Source organism: Budorcas taxicolor, chromosome X, assembly GCF_023091745.1.
Source record: "Budorcas taxicolor isolate Tak-1 chromosome X, Takin1.1, whole genome shotgun sequence".
Lineage (NCBI taxonomy): Eukaryota > Metazoa > Chordata > Mammalia > Artiodactyla > Bovidae > Budorcas > Budorcas taxicolor.
The window spans coordinates 99,410,891-99,422,272 of NC_068935.1; the positions used below are offsets into that span (position 1 = coordinate 99,410,891).

An 11,382-nucleotide genomic window follows, 5' to 3' on the forward strand; every position below is an offset into this window, starting at 1 on the left:
CTTTATGAGTGTGGTATTCATACATCTTCACATACTTTATAGACTTCCCTGGTGGCTCAGATGGTAAAGAATCTGCCTGCAATGTGGGAGACCTGGGTTCAGTCCCTTGGTTGGGAAGATCTCCTGGAGGAGGGCATGGCAACCCACTCCAGTATTCTTGCTGGAGAATTCCATTGGACAGGGGAGCCTGGTGGGCTACAGATCATGGGGTTGCAAAGAGTCAGACACAACTGAGTGACATACATCTTCACATATTTTATAGTTATATATTTTTATTGAGATAATTAACATAACATACAATTCACCTATTTAAAGTATATAATTCAGTAGTTTTCAGTGCACAGAGTTGCATAACATTCTTGAAATTTTAGAACATTTTTTGTCATCCCCAAAGAAACCCTGTTCTCATTAGGTCACTTTCCATTTCCCCTCAATTCATTCCCCTTGCCACCTTAACCAAATACTAATTTGCTTTCTATCTCTAAAGACTTGTCTATTCTAGATATTTCATATAGATGGAATTATACAATATGTGGTTTTTTGTGAATGATTTTTTTCCCTTAACATAATGTTTTCAAGGTTCATTTATGTTGTGTTATGTTAACAGTACTTTGTTCTTTTTTATGGCTGACTAAACAGTTCCACATTTTTTAATGTTCTTAGGCTTTGTATAAAAACATTTTCATGACCATTCACTTGTTCACTTATACATTCACTCCTCAACAAACATAAACGTGCAAGGCATCACGTGGGTGCTTTAGGGAGTAATAATGGAATAAAATGGTTCTTAATGCTCAAAAGTTCACAAATTACTAATGAGGGTAGGGATGTGAGAAGAGCTAATCAAAAAGGCACCTGGAAGAGAATAAATGTGAAATAAAGGTGTGATCATTGTGCTATGAGAGTGAAGAGAAAAGAGCAGTTACTTCTAGCTTCAGTACCGAGAGAGATTTATGAAAAACCTGGTAACTCACCCTGATCAATGGACATCACCACTGCAAGCAAGCTGCCCAAGCCTCCCTCATCATAGGAAGCCATCTTTTCAAAGACTGATCCAATTTCCTCCTTAAAGATGAACTTGATAGTGGCCTCTGTTGCCATTTGGTAGAGGAGAAGTAATCAAATTTCTGCTACAACAGAGCAGAACAGGAGAGGATTTATGTGGCTATGCTTTACAAAGCCCACAGTAAATTACAACTCAAAAGCATGTATTATGAGTGCTCTTGTTTTTAAAAACCTTTGCCTCATGAACATAAATGACTATGGAGGGACCACCTGGTGACTCTGAGGCACTTGTAAACCCGAGTTCTCTTACTTCCTCACTGGGTTCTCTGAAATTATCACCACTGTGGCATCCATGGAGACCTTGGGTTTAAGGATATTGTTCTGATAAAACCTAAATGGTGGGCCTAGGAGGCTGCTTTGATCTCAGCAGAGCTGCCTCACTGTCAGGCCTCTGGGAAGGGGTAGTCACTAACTTCGCCCAGTCATTCCTTCTCTCCCTTGCTGTCAGAATCATCCCCAAATGAGCACTTAGTCAGCACATACATGAAAGTTGATGCATTTTGGAGAGATGCTAGGAAGAGCTGCTCACTGGCCAGAATGATTAGGAGGGAATGGAATTAGGTCTGGAGTTGCCACATGAAGAAGCTTGATCTAGCAATAGTTGTCCCTTCCTCAGTGTCGAAGAATTGATGCTTTTGAATTGTGGTGTTGGAGAAGACTCTTAAGAGTCCCTTGGACTGCAAGGAGATCCAACCAGTCTATTCTAAAGGAGATCAGTCCTGGGTGTTCTTTGGAAGGACTGATGCTAACGCTGAAACTCCAATACTTTGGCCACCTGATGTGAAGAGTTGACTCACTGGAAAAGACTGATGCTGGGAGGGATTGGGGGCAGGAGGTAAAGGGGACAATAGAGAATGAGATGGCTGGATGGCATCACCAACTCGATGGACATGAGTTTGGGTGAACTCCAGGAGTTGGCGATGGACAGGGAGGCCTGGCGTGCTGCAGTTCATGGGGTCACAAAGAGTTGGACACGACTGAGCAACTGAACTGAACTGAACTTCCTCAGGCAGACAGAGTCACCCACTGGTGTTTTAAAATGTTCTTTGCAGCAACTTGGGTGGGCCTAGAGAATATTATACTAGTGAAGTAAGCCAGATGGAGAAAGGCAAATATCATATGATGTCACTTATATGCAGAATCTAAAAAAATGAAACAAATGAACTTATATACAAAACAGAAATAGACTCACAGACATAGAAAACAAACTTATGGTTACCAATCAGGAAGGGGGGAGGGATAAATTAGGAGGTTAGGATTAACATACACATAGTACTATACATAAAATAGATAAACAACAAGGACCTACTGTATAGCACAGGGAACTCTACTGAATATTTTGTAATAATTTGTAAGGGAAAAGAATCTGAAAAAGAATATTTATATGTGTAACTGAATCACTTTGCTGTACACTTGAAACTAATTTAACATTGTAAATTGACTCTACCTCAATTTTTAAAAATTATGGAAAAAACAGTTCTCATAAATTAGTGGACACTACAACCTCCAAGGTGGAGTCTCTCCCCTCCCCTTGAATGTGAGTTGGCCCATGACGACTCACATCCAACGGATAGAATGTGGAGAAAGTGACCTTGGGTGACTGTTGATGGTAGGTCATAAAAGGTAATACAGCTTCTGCCAGGTTGTCGCTCTCTTGAGACTTGCCTTGGGATATCAAACCCATCACATAAGAGGTCTGTCTGCCAGAGGCCTCTATGCTAGAGTGACCACACAGAGGAGGAGAGAGATACCCAAGGAGCAACAGCTGTGTCAGCTCACAGCTGTGTGAGTCTCCCCAGCCTCAACCTCCAGACGTGTGAGTGGGTGAGGTTTGGATGGATCTGGGCCCCAGTCTCTGCGCCACCCTTGTTCATGCCAAATGGAGCTGGCCTTTGAGTCACCTCAGCTGACACGGAGCAGAACAGGAACCAGTCGTCCCTTCCGAGCCCTGCTTAGACTGCAAATTTGTAAGCAAGATAAATGTTGCTATTTTAAATGACTAAGTTTTGGGGTGATTTATTACACAGCTGAGGAACTGGAATACCTACTTAATTCCGTCATACAATCCCTTTTATTTTTCCCTGAATCCACCAATCTGACTTGTTTAGCCGGATGTAAGCAGAGCCAGACTTGTTATTTTTGGATACGAAGTTTTCAGTTTAGGTCTTCATATCTGGGACATGTCGGCCATAGTCATTTCAATTGACCCTCATTTAGGAGCAGAGAAAGAGGCTGATTTTTTTTTTCTCCTCTTTTTATTATCTATGGGAAAGATCTTTTCTCAACTCCGTGGCAATTTTGGTTGTTGCAGGCTTTCTTTACCCACAAGGAAATGTTTTCATCCCTTTCCTGAATTTGGCACTGCCCACTGTTCATTTTGAAATCACAGCACTTAATAGTGATTTATTTACAGAAAAAGTCGTCTCTATAATTTTCTCTCTCCATGACAGGAAGCTGATGGGTCAGTGTATATTTTAATGCTATTTTTTTCTGCATACTCATTTGCTGATTTAAGGTGGGGGGTGGGGTATGTTTATGTTTTTGACTTCTTGGAAATAAATATTCAGGCCATTACTCCAAAATAGTGGAGTGAGGACTCACAAACAACTGGATATTTAAAAATGGGAGGAAGAGAATGTAATCTAGAAAAGAGCTAATATGAAGAAAAGAAGTCAAGAAATATCTCAGCTCTTATAAAATCATACTTTTGGTACCTCAATCACCTAGTATACATCTGTGAACCAAGACAAGTGAACCTAGGGAAGGAAATTACAAGTATGTAGAAATACTTGTTGTTTTTGATGAATGTTAAAAAGCTCTCATAATTTATTCATGGACAAGTTCCTCAGCTGTCTTTCAGAGACTGTTTCTTCACAGAGAAGTAAATTTTAGCTTCTGAATTTGAAAATACTTTACACAATATTGTAACATTTTTGGTCATCTGGTTTCCCACAGCATGGTGGATTAGAATTGGCAAATAAGCAAGGGAGGAAGTGTTTAAGCGGAAAAGATGCTAGAGACAGGCACAGTGACTGTGGGGAATAACATCTGAGAACAGGAGACCAAACACAGAAACAACCTCAGAAATCAGCACACGTTAGTCTGGTGCCCATGGTACATGGGCAAGTAGCTCTATAGTCCTCAGCGGTCCAGGAGAACATCATTAATATGCAATCACTGATAACTTTTACTTGGTGACAAGTCAGGGTTAAATTTTGCTCAGGACACGCTTTTTATAAAAGCAGGAACAGTTGTTCCTGCCATATTATAAAGAAACTATAGAAAATGATCTAAAGGAACACACTTTACCACTTAAAGGGATCACATTCAGTTACCTAGAAAAATCACGTATGTGGAAACGTTTTCTCATATATTGTTGAATCAGGACTTGCTGCATTATGAATATTCATCTGAAATGGCTGTGGAAGTCATGTTGATTAGTATGAGGGATCAAGGATTAGATTTGTGTCTCTAATGAGACTGGAGGGTTATCTATTCATTTCTTTTGCCCAGTGCCCTCCCTCCTTCCTTCTGATGCAAGACTCTGCTTTCTTCTGGGAGATGCTCCTTTAACCCTAGGGTCAAAGGGGAATTGTCATCTTCTGATAGACCCAACCTCCTCTACCACAGTGATTGGCTAGAGGTGGCACCTGACTAAACTGGCCTGATCCCTGGCCACAGCGATGGGACTCAGGGATGAACTTGTGACCTAAGATGGGCCCGTGGCCTCCAGGAGTTTTTAATTAGAACAAAAAAAGAAAGAGGTCACTTTGAATGTATGTGGACCCCAAAGCTGCCAGGGCCTTGGTCTCAGCCTCTGGTTAAAAGCTAGGCAGAGAGAATGTTACAGATGCAGAGAGAAACACGGAGTACAGCTGCAGAGACGAACGCTGGTTCTGAGGAACTTCTTTCCAATGTATGAGGTCCCTGGAGCTGTCCTGATTTTGCCTCTGCGACTCTTGTTTGCTTAGCAAATCACTTGCTTCTCGGAGCTTCCCGCAGCCCTTTCAACAAATCCTCTTTGGCATAAGCGATTTCAGTTGGCTTTCTGTCATCTGCAGCTCAGATTCCAGCCAAGCACAGGGAACTCTGGAAACCGTCTGAGGCCCCTCTGAGCAGGTCACTGAAATACTGAGAGTCTGACGTTGATAATAAGAGGGGAAAAATGAGAAGCAGCCCCTGTTTGTGTAACTGATCAGGAGCTGGTATCTCTCAAGTCACATGATTGAGAGGAAGAGCTGCTGCCTAGCCGAAGGAGGAAATGATCGCCAGGGCTATATGTAATAGGAGTCCATGCAGCTATCTCCCTTATCAGATTTCCCTTTTCTGAGCAATTCAAGCCAAATGCTCAGCCTTACTCTCCCGCTGCGCCCCCTTAACGCATGCACCATCCCAACTTCCAGAGGCAAGCCTGGTGGGGAACTCACTGAGGATCCTTCTTCCAGTTCTAACTTTCTGAATCTGTGTGGCTACTGAAATCTCTCCTGTTGTCCACCACTGCCATTTCCTCAGGACCAGGAGAGAGGAAAAGGGTCCTCATTGCTAAAGGCCTACCTCTAGGATGATAAGTTCATAAACAGTGTGGAGAATAATAATTATAGCGAACACTTAGAGCCAGGCACTATTATTTTATTTAATCCCTGCAAATCAATGACATAATACTAATATAATTTCTGTTTTAGAGATAGGCAGAGTGAGACTTAGCAAGATTAAGAATCTTGCAATAGGTAATGTTTTGAATACAACAGAGCCAGGTTTTAAACTCAGGCAGTCTGAATCCATAATCCTCTCTTCTTAACACTATGCTATTAATACATTGCCTTCCAGATGTGGGACACTGGTTGGGGCACTTAGGTGACGTGGCTTCATCTGTTTGGCTTCCTGGTGTCATCACTGTTGTCCCTACAAGTGGATGAGACAGATTTGGGGAGGTGAGGTCTACCACTCTGTACTCTGTGGGAAATCTCCATCATTTTACTGTTTTCAAGTCAGAACTCTTAACCTAGTCTTATGCCCTCATACACCACTGGAGCCCTTAACCTCAAGAATAGTTAACTCTGGGTAGAAACTATGAGCGGCAACCCCTCTATGGATGGTAATAAAAACAGAAACAATGGCAGCAGACCCTGATGTAACACTCTCTGTGTGAGGTATTTTACATATGCTAATTGATTGATGCCTTGCAACAACCCTATAGGATAGTTACTATTATTATCTCCATTTTGCACAGGAAGAAACTAAGGAAAAGAAAAGTTAAATGATTTACCTGAGTTATGCAGATAGTAATTAGTGAAACTTGAGATTCAAAACTTATGCTCTGGCTTCATAGTCTACTGTTTCAGCTTCCATGTCATACTGCTTCCCTGTTGTCTATCTATCCATCTATCAAATACCGATCTAACACACACATACCACTGAATCTGGTTTGCTAATTTTTTTTTTTTTTGGTAGTTAGAGGTTTGAATACCAGTCTTTGTAAGAGTGATTGGCTTATACTTTTTCTACACTCTCTTTTTTGTCATTGGTATCAAGACTGTATTAACTTCATGAATTTAACTAGGTAGCTATCTCAAGCTTGCTAATTGTATTGCCTAAGTCTCCTATAGTTTCCTACTGGTGTTTTATAGTCTTAATTTATTAATTTCTAATAAGCCTGTTAAAATTCTCCTTTAGAATTCTGCTTTACATATTTCAAAATAATATCAGTATAAAAAGGGATGTAAAGCAAATCCCTTTATTAAATATAAAGTGAAATAGATGAACCTTTAGAGTATATCAAATCAGTAGCATTACCCACAGAGAAAAGATTTATTTTTAAATGACTTGAGCACAATACTGTACATTTTTGGTGGAATATATCATAAAGACATAAGAGGCTACAAAGACATCTTAAACTTTGCTCAGTCATTTTATTTTCAGAAGTAATACTGACATTGCATTTTTGAAACTATTTTTATATATTATAGGGAAAAGCAAAATATGTAACTACATTCATTTTATTAAGAATCAAGAATTTCAGTCAAGAAAGCAGAGAAACAAATATAAAAATCAAAGGCATTAAGAAAACACTTGAAGTCCAATTTGAATTAAAAACATAGAATGTTATTGCAGTAAAATATAATTTCTACATGTTTACACCAGGGTTGGCAGACTTTTTCTGTAAATGGCTAGATAGTAAACAGTTCAAGCTTTGCAGGTCATATTGTTTCTATTGCAAGTATTCAACTCTGTTCTTATTGTGTGAAAGCAGCCACAGACAATGTGTAAACAAACGAGCAAGACTAAGTTCCAATACAATTTTATTTACAAAAACAGGCAGTGGTTTAAGTTTTCTGACCCCTGGTCTAGACTCCATACCTGTGCACCCAACAGCAATGAGAACATTTAGCACCTACATTTTGGTTTCCGAATTCTATTTCCCACTAAAAGGAATCAAGGCTTCTTGGAGAGATAGCTGACTCCAGATCTAAGGCAGAAAATGTTTAAGATAAGCCTGGGTTGCCTTCTGGCAGAGAGCAAAACAAAAATAAGAAACCTCTAAGATCGGCATCATACTGAGAGTGTTCCCACTGGTCAATTTGAATGAGCAATTTGAGCATCAAATAATGATAATGGCTGGGAGGTGGAGATGTTGAATAATATCCTCCAAAATGAGAAGGAACTTTGACAAATGCAGCAGGCTACTCCATAAAGTACAATTATGAAGTTTATTGTGGGTAACTTACATACAGGCAGGACTGGGCAGATGATCATCCAGAGGCATTCACAGCTGCACTCCACACTGAAGAAAGGGGTACAGGGGAATTTAAATGGGCCAACACTAAAAATAGAAACTGACTACTAGGGAGAAACACATCTGCATGGATGGAAACTAGGGGGGTTCCCCCTGGGGTGGGAGGTGTCTCATGACCATTAACCATCTGTTTCAGCAAAAGGCACTCTTCCACTTTTCAGATCAGATGAAGGCAAGAGTAGACGTTGACAGGGAACTTCTCTGGCTTGAGTGCATTCCTTCTGAGGAAGCTAAAGCTCAGTTATGTGGAAAGGGGCGGGGGTAAAGACTGCAGGCTGGTATCAAAATGGAACTGACAAAATGGAATCAGTGTGATTCAGCCACACATTAATGATGATGATGATAAATATAATTGATTATAAATAAGTAAGGGCTCCCCTGGTGGCTCAGCTGGTAGAGAATTTGCCTGCAATGCAGGAGACCTGGGTTTGATCCCTGGGTCAGGAAGATCCCCTGGAGAAGGACAAAATTCATACATTTATATTAATAATAAAAACAAGAAAGAGAAAGAAAAACCATTCATTTGCCAGCATTAAAAATGACTTTTTTTTTGGGCCATGCCCCTTGGCTTGTGGGATCTTACTTCCCCCACCAGGGATCAAACCTGGGCTCTCAATAGTGAAAATGTGGTGTCTGAACCACTGAACTGCCAGGAAATTCCTGATGATGATCTTTGCATCAGTTTTTTCTCCAAAGATTTGTAATTTGAAAAAATGTTAAGTATTTCTCTTATTTTAAGTGAACAGAGAAGCTTCTTCTTAAGAATTACAACTGATAAATATAATGGATGATCGAATTAGAAAGTCATCATTGTGCAAACGGTAGTGACACAATTGATTCAGAAAGAGGTAATCACTGGATGGCAGAACCATTAGATGTCAAGCTGTTGATAAATAGGTTTGTTGCATGGTGCCAAATTGTTACCTCAGAGATAATTTGCCTGTTATAAAGGGAAAAGAGTACCTTTGCAATGGAGAAATCTGGTGGTTGTCATTTTAAGTCAGGAATCAAATGTAACAACACTAAGAGTGTGGCAGTCTGATATTTTGTACTCCTTGTATGACACAGTATGAAGTAAATGGCATAATTTATGAAATATTTTGCATGGGATACAGTGGCTAGGAGAATAAGTTAAATGATACCACAAAGAAACAGTCAAATCCAGAAAGATGGAAGACATTCTACAGGGCTACAAATTGATCTTGCCTCTTCAAAGTCATTGAAATGCAAATTTAAAAGACATGGAGACAGTTTTAGGTTAAAAAACAACAATAACAAAGAAATTACAAAAAATGCATTTCATTAACCTTGGATTATTTTTTGAAATAAAAGTAGCTGTATAAAACATATTTGGCCAATTGAGATTTGAATATGGACTACATAGTAGATATTTTAGAGGAAATATCATTACTTTTCTTAGGTATGAAATGGCATTGTGGTGATATAAGAAAATATCATTATTCTTGGGAGATACACGTTCAAAAACATCAGGAGTGTGATATCATGATACTTGATAGAAAAGACTATTAAGGCAAAATAATTTTTTTTTCTTTCTTAAAATCTTTACTTTTGAGACGGGACATAAGTCTTACAGACACTCATGGAAAAGCAATTCATGATCATAGTTGAAAGTGAAGACAATCTAGTCAGAAAGTTTTTACACCTGTCAACTAATGCTGAAGCTGAGTATGACATGCTGCAGGGCTCAAAGGAATGGTAATTAATATTCCTCTCCTTCTTCCTCTCCTTCTACCTCAACAGAATCCACACCAACCTCCTTATAATCCTTCTCAAGGGCAGCCATGTCCTCCTGGGCCTCAGAAAACTCTCCTTCCTCCATGCCCTCACCCACGTACCAGTGAACAAAGGCACACTTGGCATACATCAGGTCAAACTTGTGGTCCAGGCAAGCCCAGGCCTCAGCAATGGCTGTGGTGTTGCTCAGCATGCACACAGCTCACTGTACTTTGGCCAGGTCTCTGCCAGGTACCACAGTGGGAGGCTGGTAATTACTGCCAACCTTGAAGCCAGTGGGGCACCAGTCCACAAACTGGATGCTGCTCTTGGTCTTGATGGTGGCAACGACAGCATTAACATCTTTGGGAATCACATTGCCACAGTGCAACAGGCAGAAGACCATGTATTTACCATGGTGAGGGGTCACATTTCAATCTGGTTGGTTGGCTCAAAGCAAGCATTGGTGATCTCTGCTACAGAAAGCTGTTCATGGTAGGCTTTCTCAGCAGAGATGACAGGGACATATGTGGCCAGAGGGAAGTAGATGTGGGGATAGGGCACCAGGTTGGTCTGGAAATCTGTCAGATCCTCATTCAGGGCTCCATCAAACCTCAGGGAAGCAGTGATGGAGGACCCTATGTGGCTAATAAGGTAGTGAAGATTTGTGTAGGTTGGGTGCTCAGTGTCAAGATTTCTATGACAGATGTCATAGATGGCCTCATTGTCTACCATGAGGCACAATCAGAGTGCTCCAGGGTGGGGTAGGGTGAGGATGGAGTTGTAGGGCTCAACTACAGCTGTGGAAATCTGGGGGGCTGGGTAAATGGAGAACTCCAGCTTGGACTTCTTGCCATAATCGACAGAGACATTCCATTAGCAGGGAGGTGAACCGAGAACCAGTTCCCCCACCAAAGCTGTGGAAAACAAAGAAGCCTGAAGACCTGTGCCCTAGTCAGCCAGTTTCCGAATTCAGTCCAAGAAGAGGTCAATGATCTCCTTGCCAATGGTGCAGTGACCTTGGGCATAGTTATTGGCAGCATCTTCTTTGCCTGTGATGAGCTGCTCAGGGTGGAAGAGCTGGCAGTAGGTGCCAGTGAGAATCTCATCAATGACTGTGGTTTCCATGTATACAAATACTGCCATGAGCACATGTTTGCCAGCGCCTGTCTCACTGAAGAAGGTTTTGAAGGAGTCTCCTCCCCCAGTATTGTCACTTGGCATCTGGCCATGAGGCTGTAGAGCTCCTAGCAGGCACTGCCAATCTGGACACCAGCCTGGCCAACGTGGATGGAGATGCACTCATGCATGGTGGTTATGGGTCAGCAGGCGCAGGAAACAGGAGTAGACATGGGTCCTGGTTATTGTCCCTGATAAGCAGAGTCGAGGTAAGTAACACACTAGCATGGCAAAATTTTAACTCGAATCTAGTTGGTAGATAGTTCAGTTCAGTTCAGTTCAGTTGCTCAGTCGTGTCCAACTCTTTGTGACCCCATGGACTGTAGCACACCAGGGAACTCCCTCCATAGTTGTGAAATGAAATGAAAGTCACTCAGTCGTGTCCGACCCTTTGCGATCCCATGGACTGTACAGTCCATGGAATTCTCTAGGCCAGAATACTGGAGTGGGTAGCCTTTCCCTTCTCCAGGGGATCTTCCCAACCCAGGGATCGAACCCAGGTCTCCTGCATGGCAGGTGGATTCTTTACCAGCTGAGCCACAGTCTAAGAGAGAAATATTCTTCAGAGCCTCCAGAAACATGCAACCTGGCCAGCACCTTAATTTCAGCCT

General features: G+C 41.3%; 1 pseudogene; it reads right to left on the minus strand.

Annotated features, from left to right (window-relative positions):
* Positions 1-9,578: 9,578 nt before the first annotated feature.
* LOC128069997 (tubulin alpha-1B chain-like) lies at positions 9,579-10,902 on the minus strand (annotated as a pseudogene).
* Between the last annotated feature and the right edge of the window lie 480 nt (positions 10,903-11,382).